Genomic DNA, 15,694 nt, shown 5'->3' on the forward strand with positions numbered 1-15,694 from the left:
TCGCTGACCGTTGGGGGTGAGTTATTGGCCCGCACGGAAAGGGCTCGCAATCTGGGCGTCCTCCTAGATGTACAGCTGTCTTTAGAAAATCATATGATGGCTGTCGCCAGGGGAGCTTTTCATCAGGTTCGCCTGATACGCCAGTTGCGCCCCTTTCTGGATCGGGCTTCCTTATGCACGGTTGTTCATGCCCTTGTTACATCCCGCCTGGACTACTGCAATGCTCTCTACATGGGGCTCCCCTTGAAGGGTACCCGGAGACTCCAACTGGTCCAGAATGCAGCTGCGCGAGTGATAGAGGGAGCACCTTGTGGCTCCTGTGTAACACCCCTCCTGCACAGTCTGCACTGGCTCCTGGTGGTCTTCCGGGTTCACTTCAAGGTACTTGTTATCACCTTTAAAGCGCTCCATGGCTTAGGGCCGGGATATTTACGGGACCGCCTACTACGGTAGCCTTTCACTGACCAGTGCGCTCTCACAGAGAGGGCCTCCTCCAGATACCGTCAGCTAAACAATGTCGGCTGGCGACCTCCAGGGGGAGGACCTTCTCTGTGGGGGCTCCTACCCTCTGGAACGAGCTCCCTCTGGGGCTTCGTCAACTCCCCGACCTCTGGACCTTCCGCCGCGAGCTGAAGACGTTGTTATTTCGAAGAGCAGGACTAGCGTGAACATAGTTTTAAATTGGGGTTTTAAATCAGGGGTTTTAAACAGGGTTTTAAATTTGTATTTAAAAGTTTTAGACCATCAGTTGAATAAGTTTTCTATACTGTTTTTAGCTGTTTTATATGTATTATATGTTTTCTGTTGTTTTTATTGGCTGTGAACCGCCCTGAGTCCTTCGGGAGAAGGGCGGTATACAAATATAATAAATAAATAAATAAATAAATAAATAAATATATTCCAAGCAAACTGCAAAAGTAATGGTTAATGGGGATGACTGAGAACTTTAACATAAGAAAAGGCACTAGACAAGGATGTCCATTGTCCCCTCTATTATTTATATTAAAATTGGAAGTCCTTAATAGCAACATTAGACAAGACTCAGAAATAAAAGGAATGGAAATAAAAACAGAAGAATATAAGCTATAGGCATTCGCAGATGACCTGGTATTTATCTTAGAAGAACCACACGAATCTGGACCCAAGTTAATAAAAATAATAGCAGAGAACGGTGAAGTTGCAGGACTGAATAAAGAGAAAACTAAAACACTAGTTAAAAATGTCACTGAGAAACAAAAAAAAAAGAATTAGTGGAAAAGATAGATATTTAAATAATTAAGAAAATTAAATACTTAGGAGTTAAGCTAACATCAAGATGCACAGCTATAAAATAAGATAATTATATGAAATTATTACAACAAATTAAATTAGATTTGGAGAAATGGGAAAACCTGCAGCTATCATTGATAGGAAGAATAGCTACAATAAAAATGAACACGAAAAGAATGAACATGAAAAGAAGGACTAGGGGAGACACGATAGCAGTATTCCAATATCTCAGGGGCTGCCACAAAGAAGAGGGAGTCAAGCTATTCTCCAAAGCACCTGAGGATAGGACAAGAAGCAATGGGTGGAAACTAATCAAGGCAAGAAGCAACTTAGAATTAAGGAGAAATTTCCTGACAGTTAGAACAATTAATTAGTGGAACAATTTGCCTGCAGAAGTTGGAGTGAGTGTTCCAACACTGGAAATTTTTAAGAAAATGTTGGATAACCATTTGTCTGAAATGGTGTAGGGCAGGGGTGTCCAAACTACAGCCCGCGGGCCAACTGCGGCCCACGGGTCAGTTTTTATTGGCCCGCAGCAAATTCTGAAAGTATAATTGAATATGGCCCTTTTCGGCCACCTCCCGGTACTTGCCCGGTGGTTCGCTGCAAGGCTCGTGGCTCCTCCCCATGGGCGGGGAATAATGAAGGGAGGGGGCGGAGGAGGCGGCGAGTGGGAAAGAGGCTGCTGGCCGTGCCTGACCCCAGCAGTTCTACCCTCGCCTTCCTCGGCCGCCTGGCGAGGCTCCTCGCACCTCCCCATGTCGGACACGCGTGGCGGCAGTGACAGCCATCGAGAAACAGGTGAGGAGGCGGCGAGCGGGAAAGAGGCTTCTGGCCGTGCCCGACCCCAGTAGTTCTACCCTCGCCTTCCTCAGGCCGCCTGGCGAGGCTCCTCGCGCCTCCACCCCTTGGGCAGGGAATAATGAAGGGAGTTTCAAGTTCATACCAAATACAAAACAAAAGCCAAGATCAGGGGTGTCCAAACTTGGTCTCTTTAAGACTTGTGGACTTCAATTCCCAGAGTTCCTCAGCCACACCCCAAAATAAGCCACGCCCACAGAACTGGTACGAAAAAAAATTAGCCCTCCCCCCCCCCGTTCAATGGTGTGGCCCGTGCCTTTGCTTATTTTTCTGTATTTGGCCCTCACCAAAAAAACTTTGGACACCCCTGGTGTAGGATCTCCTGCCTGGGCAGTGGGTTGTGTAATGTATTTAAACTTTAGGAGGGAAGTTTGGGCGGGAACTAGCATGTTGCTGATTGGTTGAAGCCTCAGCCAAAATAGTATTTAAAGAGGGGTTTTTGCCTGTTGTCTTTTGCTGGGATCACTATAAACTAAAGAGCTGTTGTCACTCACTGGTCTCCTGCCTCTTTATTGCCCAAACGTAACATTGGCGACGAAGGTGGGATTTCGAGGCAGTGAGATTGGGAAAAAGAGCTGAAGGAGCAAAGGAATTCGTGAACCCAGCCAGTTTCAAAGGGCGGATATTAGCGATGTCCAGCTACACGCCGCCAGTGCCATTTGACCCAGCCAAGGAGAAATGGGGGTCGTACATGGCTTGTTTCAAGTGTTTCCTCGAAGCAAACGAACTACAAGGAGTCTCGGATAATCGGAAGCGAGCGTACTTCCTGAGCCACTGCAGTCCAGAGGTTTTCGATACTGTGGAGTCACTTTCAGAGCCAACGCCGGTACAATCGGTACCGTGGCAAACACTACAAACAACACTTCGAGCGCACTACGCACCGGTACCCTCAAAGTTCGTCCAACGGTTCGAGTTGAGGCAACGGGTACAGCGAGAGGGCGAATCGATAAGCATGTACATGGCCGTGTTGAGGAAAGCCGCGAACCACTGTGAGTACAGAGATTTGGAGGACTCCTTACTCGAACAACTCATTTGTGGGGTCAGGGACATCTGACTACAAAGGCGGCTGCTGTCTAAGAGCAACCTGACTTTGGCAATAGCCTTGGACGAGGCCAGGGCTCACGAGATGTCCACCAAAGCGGCGGAGACCTTGCAAAAGCCGAACGTGCAGAGTGCCGGAGCGAAAACAACACCGGTCCACAGCGAGGAAGTCCAGGCCAAATCGGAAGGCGAGGAAGAGGAAGAGGTTTTCCACACCGGGAGGCCGGAGAGAGGTGACTGGGACGAATGCGTGAGTTGCGGGGGCCAACACCAACGACAAAACTGCAGGTTCAAGGACGCGATTTGTCGGTGGTGCGAAAAGAAAGGACACATAGCTCAGGCCTGTCAAGCCCCCCAACCTTCCCGCCAAAAATTCAAACCGACCAATCAGAGCGTGGGAGCAGCGAAGCAGCCCGGGATTGGTCCATTCAAAAAGGGTGCGAAGTTAAATCAGACCACTGTGAGAGTGGGCCATGCATCGACACGACTAGAAAAGAAGAAAACATACATTGAAGGGGTACCGTGCCAAATGGAGGTGGACACCAGCTCATCAATCACAATTATGTCCTGGGACACCATTGTGAGGGACTTGCCAGCCATTGCAAAGCGCCAGCTACAAACCCAGAAGCTGAGAGTGCAAGACTACCAGGGAAATCGGATCCCTGTTCGAGGGGTCACGTCCGTCAAAGTCAAGTATGGACAATTCAAGAAAACCCTGCCAATCACCGTAGTAGATGGAACTTTACCGAGTTTGCTAGGACTGGACTGGTTCTGAGCTTTGGGCATGGGAGTGACCGGGGTCTACCGAAACGAAGTCAACCTCAAGGATGAACTGCTGAAGGAGTTCGAGGACGTCTTCAAGGACTGCCTGGGCAAGTACGTGGGGACCCCTATTTCTTTCAATCTAGACCCACAAGTTGCCCCCATCAGGTTAAAGGCTAGGAGGGTCCCTGTCGTGTCCCACTCCTCCGCTGACAGCTGGGTCAGGGAAATCCGAATCAGGCTTGCCTCTGCAGCTCTGCCCAAAGTCCTAGCAAAGTCCTCAGAGCAGGCAGGAGACCAGTAAGTGACTTCAGCAAGATAAGTTTGACTTTTTGCCTGACTCAGAGACTGCCAGAAAGTAGCTCCTTTATATAGGCCATGGGGTGTGGCACCATGACTCAGCACTCATTAAGGCCTGCCCCTCCCTTCCCTCTGTTGCCTCCGTCTCTCCAATCTTCTGATGCGAGGGTCACTCCAATCAGCTGTTCTTGGGAGTAAACCCTCCTCAGGCTCACCTGCTGTGGAGGAGGGGGAGGGGTCTAGCTGCTCCGTTTGCCTGGGCATGGAGTCAGGGCTGGGGCAGGGAGATGCTCCTTCTTCTGCAGTTTGTGGGGGCATGGAGCCAGGACTTGGGCCGGAAGGCATACATTCCTCAGTGTTGGGGAGCAGCTAAGAAGGCCCTGGCTGCTCTGAGGGCGGGCAAGACACAACAGTCCCATTCACCCTAAAGCCCAAGATTGACAGGGAATTAGACAAGCTAGTAAGCCAGGGAATACTAGTCCCCTTCGACCATGCAAAATGGGAGACACCTATAGTGACCCCAGTCAAACCGGACGGATCGGTCCGGATTTGTGATGACTACAAGGCAACGCTTAACAAAGCATTGCAGAAGAGCGCATACCCCGTCCCAGTAGTGCAACACTTGCTGCACTCGTTAGGACAAGGGCAGGTTTTCACCAAACTCGATTTGGCTCAAGCCTACCAGCAACTACCCGTAGATAGCAGCACAGTCGAGGCGCAAACAATTGTCACGCACCGCGGCGCTTTCAAATGCACTCGACTCCAGTTCGGAGTTAGTGTGACTCCAGGGCTATTCCAAAACCTAATGGAACGACTGTTACAGGGTCTACCTGGGGTGGTACCATATTTCGACGATGTATTGGTATCAGCAGAAAACTTAGATGAACTTGGGGTAAAACTAAGGAAGGTTTTGGGCATTTTCAGGTCTGCTGGGCTTAAAGTTAAGCTTAACAAATGCCAAATTGGAATCCGTAGAGTTCCTGGGATACCGAATAGACAGGGAAGGGATTCACCCTACTGAGAGCAAGGTACAGGCCATTAGGAAGGCCCCAGCTCCCAAAAATAAAACAGAATTACAAGCATTCTTAGGGCTTGTCAACTTCTATGCGGTATTCTTAAAGAATAAGGCAACAATAGTCGAACTGTTACATAAATTACTAGCAAAGAAAGCTGTTTGGTCCTGGGGCAGGGTGGAGGCTAGGGCATTTGAGGGGTGTAAAAAACCTTTTGTCCAGCGATAGCCTCCTCATTCAGTACAATGGCACGTTGCCACTAATACTAGTTTGCGATGCATCTCCCTACGGGGTGGGGGCTGTGCTCAGCCATAGGTTACCGAATGGAACAGAAGCCCCTATAGCGTATTATTCTCGAACAATGTCCTCAGCCGAAAGGAACTACAGCCAGCTAGATAGGGAGGCATTAGTCTCCGGGGTTAAGAAATTCCACGAATACTTATTCGGATGAGATTTCGAGATAGTCACAGACCATAGACCCCTACGGGACTCCTAGCGGGCGACCGCCCAACACCCGTTGCACTTTCACCCAGGCTGACCCGATGGACTATCTTCCTAGCAGCATACTCTTACAAATTGCTCCGCCGCCCGGGAAAAGACTTAGGGCATGCGGACGCTCTTAGTAGATGCCCTTTACCAGAGACTATTGAAGACCCGACCACGGGGACACCCGTCTTGCTAATTGACTCTTTGGACTCTGGCCCAGTCACATCCAAGGAAGTGGCTAGGGCATCTTACAAGGATATTACCATAAGGACTGTAATCGGTTGGGTGCAAAGGGGATGGCCCGCTGCGCCGGGTGAGCGTTTCAAAGACTTTGCGAAAAAACGATCGGAACTATCGGTTCAAGGGGGGTGTCTGTTATGGGGGGATAGAGTGGTTATCCCGGAAAAATTACGCAGAAATGTGTTGGAACTGTTGCATGTGGGCCACCCGGGGATTGTGAGGATGAAGAGTTTAGCGAGGAGTTATGTATGGTGGCCCCTAATGGATAAGGACATTAGCGACAGGGTAGGGAAATGCCAATCCTGTCAAGAGTCAAGGCCACTACCCCCTACAGCCCCAATTAGAGAGTGGGAGAAACCCCAGGGGCCATGGTCCAGGATTCACATAGATTTTGCCGGGCCATTCCATGGGCAGACCTTTTTAATTGTAGTAGATGCCTACTCAAAATGGTTAGAAATCATCATCATGAAAACCACGACGGCCGAGGCAGTTATCTCAGTCCTGAGGCATCTATTCGTAACACACGGCCTGCCCGACACCCTAGTTTCCGACAACGGCCCACAATTCACGGCAAACCAGTTTGAGGGGTACTTAGCGGAAGAGGGCATCAGACATGTCCTCTCGGCGCCTTTCCACCTGGTGACGAACGGACTTGCAGAACGTTTCGTTCGGAGCGCCAAGGAAGCGCTATCTAGGATAAGTCCAGGCGATTGGCAAACCAAAATCGATACCTTCTTGGCAGTCCAACATAGAACCCCCTGTGTGACAACTGACCGTAGCCCAGCGGAACTATTGATGGGCAGGAAACTCAGGTGCCCATTAGACCGACTAAACCCAACCTACACCCCAGATGGGTACAAGGGTATACAAGAAAAAACGAGGGAGATGACAGTGGGTGACCCAGTGTGGGCACACAACTATAGCGAGGGCCCAACATGGTTAAAAGGGACAATTCTTAGCATAACCGGGCCGAAATCATATGTAGTAGACATGGAGGATGGTCGGGTTTGGAGACGCCACATAGACCAATTAAGAAAACGAATACCAAGTAATACAGAAACCAAACAGCCAGGCCCTGACTACCAAATGTTTGAATCTACAGCTGACTCAAACCCGAGGCGAGCGGGGGACTTATCTGAATCCGATGAAGTCCAGCGACGCCAACCGGTTCCTCCTGAAGACAGCAGGGATGACTCTGCCAATAATCCAGGGCCGGACGGCCCAGAGGAGGAGCTGGGAGGAACAAACAGTCCCTCCGACCAGCTCGACTCACTCCCAGAGAATTAATTGCGCAGGTCAGAAAGAGTTAGGAGACGCCCTGTCTACTGCGTGACTACGTGGAAAAATAACATGCAAATTTTATGTAAATATGGGTACAATGCGTTCTGGGAGGGAAGGAGTGTAATGTATTTAAACTTTAGGAGGGAAGTTTGGGCGGGAACTAGCACGTTGCTGATTGGTTGAAGCCTCAGCCAAAATAGTATTTAAAGAGGGGTTTTTGCCTGTTGTCTTTTGCTGGGATCACTATAAACTAAAGAGCTGTTGTCACTCACTGGTCTCCTGCCTCTTTATTGCCCAAACGTAACAGGTTGGACTAGACCTCCAAGGTCCCTTTCAATTCTGTTATTATTATCATTTTGCAGAGACTGTTATTCTTATTCCAAATAATTCCGATAAAATTAGAAAAAAAAATTTTTTTGAAAACAAAATGATACTAAAATATATTTGGCAAGGGAAAAAAGCAAGAAAATGGCCCTTGGCTTGCCAGACTGGGAGCTATATTACCAGGCCTCTGCACTTGTCTTAGTGAAAGAATGGGTAAATTAGAGCCATAAAAGACTATTAACTTTGGAAGGACATGATCTTCAACTGGGGTGGCCTGCCTTTTTATGATATGGGGAAAATAAAATACGTGGATATTTTCAAAGGCACCTTGTAAGAAATGCACTATTGTTAGTATGGGGGGAAATTAAAGAAAGACACTATATAAAAATACCAGTCTGGGTCTCCATGATGGAGGCACTGATTCGTCTGAATGTGATTAATATGGAAGAAGTGGTAAAGTATAAGGACATTTTGAATGATAAAGGAGAACTTAAATCCAAACAAGAACTGATCAAACAATTGATCAAAGGATCAATCTAGCATAATGGCCATATGTGCAAATACAATCAAGATATGAGAAAGATGCAAGAATGTATGGTTTCTATACATATAGAACCAACCGAACTAGACCAGATATTACTAGGGACAGATGAAATATTAATTTTAAAAATTTATAGCTACTTACTGAGTATTAAAATGGAAGAAGAGCAAGTGAAAGAAACAATGATAAGATGGGCTAAAAACTTTTAGGTTACTCAATAGAACTAGACAAATGGCAGAAATTGTGGGATAGAAACTGTAAATTAACAATGTCAACGGCCTATAAGGAAAATCTATACAAAATGTTTTAAAGATGGCATTTACTACCAGTGAGACTAGCAAAGTTGTTTGAAGATTTATCAGCTAAATTTTGGAAGTATATCAGATACCGGATTCATATTATCATATGTGGTGGACATGCCCAAAGGCAAAAAAATATTGGTCTAAAATACATACTTGGTTAGAAAAAATAATAAAACAACACATAGATTTGAAACCAGAAATATTTCTGCTGGGGATACTATCCGAACAGTATAATAAAGGGAATACATATTTAATTTTGCATGTAGTAATGGCAGCAAGAATAGTGTTTGCAACAACAATGGAAAAATGAAGAGGACAGATGAAAGTGTAATAAAAAAACATTAGAATGAGCAGAGATGGATAGATTGATACTTAAGATAAAAGAAAAGGAAGAAACAGAATACTTTTAAACATGGGATATATTTTACCAATGGTTAACTAAAGAGGTTAGAATTTAAAAAGAATCCAAAGAGATAACAAAAAATTGTATTGAAAATATTGTAAGATGGACAAACCAATTGTTTTATTATTTTATGATTAATATTGATACGTTTATTAAAGATTACAAGTATGATTATGGTTATTGTTGTATCTTTTACTCAGAATTATGCCCAGACAACACGTTGTTCAGATAGACAGGGAATTTTTTGTTTTTAAAGAAAAAACGTACCAATAAAACATATATTAACAAAAAAATAATAGTGAGACACTGGTGAAGCAGGCACAACACAGCAGTGCCTGCATTTTCTGTGTCATATGGGAAAAGTACATTTTCCTTTCCTTGTCATTACCACTTTCTATAGAGCAGTGGTAGTCAACCTGGTCCCTACCGCCCACTAGTGGGCGTTCCAGCTTTCATGGTGGACAGTAGGGGTTTTGTCCGATACTGAAGCACTTTCCTTTTTTTTAATTTAATTGACTTTTTTAAAAAATTTCATAGCATTATTTAAAAACATTTTCATTAGGTTTTCATAAAATTCCCCGAGACAATTTAAATTTCTGAAAATATACTATTTGTATTGCCCATGCATAGGTTTAGTTCACGTTACGTAAATGAAACTAAATGGCGCTATAGCGTGACCACAAACAAAAGAGCCTCGTCCCAGAATATCTCGTGCATCTCCCCCAGCACCACCCAGCTGTAACAGGCAAGGAGAGCTGGTAGCCGGCGCCCTCCCCCAAACCCAATCCACGATGCGTGAGAGGCATGCGCAGACGACGATACACGGTGCATTACTGTGGAACCGGTGAGCGGTTAGAAAATTTTACTACTAACAGAAAAACAAAGTGAACGGTAGGTATAAAAAGGTTGACTACCCCTACTATAGAGGGACGATGGAAAGCATCCTCTTGTATTGTATTACTGTATGGTTGGGAGCTATTAAGAAGCCGGTGCAGATAGTGGTGAGGACGGCAGAAAAGATTATTGGAAGTTCACTTCCTTCTGTCCAGGACATGGCATATAAATGTTGCTTGACCAGGGTCCACAATATTGTCTGGGATGCTACACATCCTTTCCATAACTTGTTTTCCTTATTACCTTCTTGGAAGGGGCTTTGTGGTACCTGAAGCAGAACCAGATTCTGCTTTGTACCATATAGTATCAATCTTGTTAACTCTCAAGACCCTTTTTTCTACTATGTATTGTAAATGGACTGATTAATATATGTGTATATGTGTGTATATGTATTATATGTGTGTGCATATATGTGTGTGTATATATGTGTGTACATATATCTTTGTGTGTGTGTGTGTGTGTGTGTGTGTATGTATATGTGTGTGTGTGTGTGTGTGTGTATGTATAAACACACACATACACACACACATATATACATACACATACAAATATACATGAAAGATTGAAGGCAAAAGAAGAAGGAGACGGCAGAGAATGAGGTGGCTGGATGGAGTCACTGAACTAGTCGGTGTGAGTTTAAATGGACTCCAGAGGATGGTAGAGTACAGGAAGGCCTAGAGGAACGTTGTCCATGGGGTCGTGATGGGTCGGACACAACTTCACAGCTAACATTTATTTATTTATTTATTTATTTAATCATATTTTTATACCGCCCTATCTCCCAAGGGACTCAGGGCGGTTTACAGCCAAGTAAAATATACACATAAATACAAGTTAAAACCCCAATTTAAAAAACTTATTAAATACGGCCGAATAATAAAACCACAATAAAATAGTAAAACCCCATTAAAACCAAATTTAAAATTTAAAATTCTAGTCCAGTCCTGCGCAGATAAAAAGATGTGTCTTAAGCTCGCGGCGAAAGGTTCGAAGGTCAGGAAGTTGGCGAAGTCCTGGGGGAAGTTCGTTCCAGAGGGTGGGAGCCCCCACAGAAAAGGCCCTTCCCCTGGGTATCGCCAGCCGGCACTGCCTGGCTGACGGCACCCTGAGGAGTCCCTCCCTGTGAGAGCGTATGGGTCGGTGGGAGGCAATCGGTGGCAGTAGACGGTCCCGTAAGTATCCCGGCCCAATGCCATGGAGCGCTTTAAAGATAATTATCAAAACCTTGAAGCGCACCCGAAAGGCCACAGGTAGCCAGTGCAGTCTGCGCAGGAGAGGTGTCACATGGGAGCCACGAGGAGCTCCCTCTATCACCCGCGCAGCCGCATTCTGGACCAACTGAAGCCTCCGGGTGCTCTTCAAGGGGAGCCCCATGTAGAGAGCATTGCAGTAATCCAGACGAGATGTCACAAGGGCATGAGTGACTGTGCATAGGGCATCCCAGTCTAGAAAGGGGCGCAACTGGCGAACCAGGCGAACCTGGTAAAAAGCTCTCCTGGAGACGGCCGTCAAATGGTCTTCAAAAGACAGCCGTCCATCCAGGAGAACGCCCAAGTTGCGCACCCTCTCCATTGGGGCCAATGACTCGCCCCCAACAGTCAGCCGCGGCTGCAGCTGACTGTACCGGGGTGCCGGCATCCACAGCCACTCCATCTTGGAGAGATTGAGCTTGAGCCTGTTTCTCCCCATCCAGACCCGTACGGCTTCCAGACACCGAGACAGCACTTAGATAGCTTCGTTGGGGTGGCCCGGTGTGGAAAAGTACAGCTGAGTATCATCAGCGTACAGTTGATACCTCACACAAAAATACATATACATATACATATACATATATATACAGTAAATAAGAGAGCGAGCGCATGTGTGTGTGTGTGTGTGTGTGTGTGTGTGTGTGTGTGTGTGTGTAGGTCTTGGCGTATTCGGGTCTTTTCCTGTGTAAGGTTGAAAGTATCTACGTGACGTTTCGAAGAGGTCCCACTCATCATCTTCAGACTGGTGCTTTCAGCTTCGTGCTTATGCGAGCAAAGCATGGTCGGAGCTGCCGTCTCTTTATAAATACTGGTGGGGAGATGTGGGGTGCTGGCTTTGTTGCTGTAAGCAGGTTGGTTGGCTGTATTGTTATATCTTGATTGGTTGATGGAGTTGATGTTTGCCGATTGGTCAGCTGTTTCATAGCATCTTGTGTAGGTGTGGTCCTATCTGTGTGCCCATTAGTCTTATAGATAATTCATACATCATACACATCATATGTATGTGTATGAATAGGGATGATCAACAAGGAGGGAGAATGATTCAACAGTAGAAGGTTAAACCTCTAAAACTCCCTGCATTCTTTGCCCGTTCTTATTGCCTTCTTAGTCTTTCCATTTTGACCCGTTGTCAAACTGTATGAACACATTTCTATTTTGCCTTCCTCTGGGAATTCAAGATGATAACCATTGTAAGAGGCTGGGATGATGATTGGCTCAAGGTGATCCCGTATGATGCTGGCTTACATGGGGAGTTTTGTGTTCCCAATCTATTTACTTATTCTACAGTGAATGTTATGAGAGGCATCTCCCTGTGCCTCTTTCCAGTGGACATAGACTGGCCTTGTCACCAGAAGGGGCTCCTGCTAGCCAGATATTGAAGTGAAGTTGAAGGATTTTCTGGCTATGGACAATTCCATCTCAAGTAGAACAGAAGTACAAGAACATTTTACATGGGTTTTGCCCAATTTGCATAAGTTAGAAAGGTCCCAAAACTTATTTGTGTATAATTATTTAAGCAGCACAATATCACAAACATCATATAGTGTTATGTATATACAAATAAAACTCCTTTTTCCCGTAACTTTTAACTGGACAAAATGGTGTGTCACAGGGCAACTACTTTTGAATGGTCTATAATAAAATATAATAAAATGTATTTTATTTTCCTTATGTACACTGAGAGCATATCCACCAAAGACAAATTCCTTGTGTGTCCAATCACACTTGGCCAATAAAGAATTCTCTTCTCTTCTCTTCTCTTCTCTTCTCTTCTCTTCTCTTCTCTTCTCTTCTCTTCTCTTCTCTTCTCTTCTCACTAACAGAATGGACCCAAAATTTGAGATTCCTGAGTCCCAAGGGAATGAATAGAGTTTGTCTACATTAAATTTTAATAGATAGAAATGTGAAAATAAGTAATTTGATATTATTAATTTTGATATCAATGTGAAAAATATTAATTGTAAAGAGAAAAATAAGGCTGAAATTATGAAAGTGGCTATTTGTGTAAAAAAGAAGGAATAGAACATGTTTGTGACAAACCACAGCAGATGAAAAGATGAAAATAAGTAATATAAGAATATCATTAATTTTGATAATAATGGATATTAAGATGAATATTTTATTGTTTATGATTGGGCAGGGAATTAGAGAGACACTTCTGGAAATGAAGGAAGAAAGTAAACAACTGGAGTGATTGTAACAGAGAAGAATCATAAGATGTAAAGTGATGTTATTTAAAAATAAAATTGAAAAAGATACAAAATGATGGAAAGGGAATGAAATTTGGTGAGTTTATGTCTGCTTTAGCTTTGCCCAGCTATTATTGCGATCACAATGCTCGTTTTGCAAATTTCTGCAGGTCTCCCCACTGCTCTTGCTATTCCCTCAATTTTTCTTCCACCTGTTTACTTCCTGATGGGAAAAGAAAGAAAAGGAAGGGAGGGAGGGAGGGAGGGAGGAACAAGGAGGAAGGCGCTCCATGCATCCTTCCAAGCCCATGCCACCCAGCACACACCGTGTGCCTTACCTGACCCATGCAACAACTCTTGCACACCCAAACACACCCTTCCTGACCCACATCACCCTCTCTGCATTGTCCCTAATCTGCATGGCACCTCTAATTCTTCCCAAAGCATCCACTGAACACCTGTCGCGTCTCAATCCTGCAGCACCTCTCACACACTTTCATGACTCTCATAGCAATGGCACATAGCACTTGTGTACCGCTTCACAGCGCTTTATAGCCCCCTCTAAGCAGTTTACAGAGTCAGCCTATTGTCCCGAACAATTTAGGTCCTCATTTTACCCAGCTCGGAAGGATGGAAGGCTGAGTCAACCTTAAGCCAAATCAATCTACAGGCTGTGGGCAGAGTCTGTCTGCAATATTGCATTCTAATCACTGTGCCCTGATGGGTCATGCATCCTTCTGGACCCAAGCGGCCCGCTACCCATTCCATGTGGCATTCTCAAGGACCCCCCATGCACCTTTCCTTATCTTCACAGTACCTCTCGCGCACCAAATGTACCATATTCAACCTGCTATCTCCTGCGCATTCTTTGAACTACGTGGTGCCTCACACTAAGCAACTCCAGGCACCCCTCGTTTCATTTGTGCCATCCGTGTACCCTCCCTGACTCTCACCTGGGATTTGCCACTTTCTGCCGGCTTCCCCACTGACTTTTTTCGACTGGCAAGTTTCTCACAAACAAATGGGGAAGCCAAAAGGAATTCTAGGAAGAGAGGGAAACAAAGAAAATAACAACAGGATGACAGGGAGGGAAGATTTCCTTGCCCTGAAGAAACTCAATGGGGAGCCAGCAGGAAGTTGGAAGCCCTTCCCACTCACCCTGCTTTTTTTATTCACCTGCGGTTATTACTCTGTTTGTTTAGGTAAGGAAATATCTCCGAAATGATGGGGGTGGTCTAGGAGAGTCACATAGCCAAATGGTTTAGAGATGGGATTGCTAGATGATCTTGCCATCAAGTTAATATATTGGAATTCATCTGGTGCTTTACTTTTAATTTAGTTTTGCTTTTTGTACCTCTTAGCTTCCAACATCATGAAGGCTTCTAAATATTAGCAATATTATTTTCTTTTCTTAGAGTTTTAGATCAGTTCTGACTTCATCAAGGGAGTGAATTTTGATCCTTCTAGCTGACAAGTGTATTCTCAGAACAAGCAGCAATTTGTCATTAAAAACCTGAGAGTAATGCCTCCAGTGTTCAGAACCAAAGGATAATTTACTTTGGCCAAAGCTATTGAAATAACTCGCTCTGGGAGGAGAGCTGTATTAGTCTACAGCAGGGGTAGTCAACCTTTTTATACCTACCGCCCACTTTTGTATCTCTGTTAGTAAAATTTTCTAACTGCCCACCGGTTCCACAGTAATGCGCCATGTATCGTCGTCTGCGCATGCCTCTCGTGCTGTTGTGGATTGGGTTGGGGGGGGGAGGGTGTCCGCTACCAGCTCTGCTTGTCTGTTACAGCTGGAGGGGGGGGAGGGAGATGCGCGAGCTATTCTGGGACAAGGCTCTTTTATTTGCGGTCGCACTATAGCGCCATTTAGTTTCACTTACATAATGTGAACTAAACTTATGCGTGGGCAATAGAGATAGTATATTTTCAGAAATTTAAATTGTCACGGGGAATTTTATGAAAACCTAATGAAAATGTTTTTAAATAATGCTATGAAAATTTTTTAAAAAGTAAATTAAATTAAAAAAAAGGAAAGTGCTTCAGTATCGGACAAAATCCCTACCACCCACCATGAAAGCTGGAATGCCCACTAGTAGGGACCAGGTTGACTACCAATGGTCTACAGTAATCAAAAATTAGAGGAAATATGGCAACATCTTTTCTGACTAGCAGATTTTTATTAAAAGGCATAAGCTTTCCTTGAGCTATATTTCACCGTTCACGTCCCACTTTAAATCCTACATCAGTTGCCATTCCGTGCACCTAATGACTTACTAATCATTACTAAAGCTAATGCTTTTAATAAAATTCATTTGAAAAGATGCTACAGCTTTCTGATTTTTTTGAGTTGACCCCAGTTATCCCCAGTGTTCAACTCTGGTTAACAGAGGAAACATCTCTTTTTGCATTTGACTGAAAAGAAGTTTTACTTCTCAATTAGGCAGCAGCAATGTATAAATGGAAATATATCTGGGCAGGTGAAATTTAGAAATATAATATGACTAGAAATAGCTAGTTTGGTCTAGTAGT

The sequence above is a fragment of the Ahaetulla prasina genome, chromosome 4, assembly GCF_028640845.1.
Source record: "Ahaetulla prasina isolate Xishuangbanna chromosome 4, ASM2864084v1, whole genome shotgun sequence".
In the NCBI taxonomy this organism is placed as follows: domain Eukaryota; kingdom Metazoa; phylum Chordata; class Lepidosauria; order Squamata; family Colubridae; genus Ahaetulla; species Ahaetulla prasina.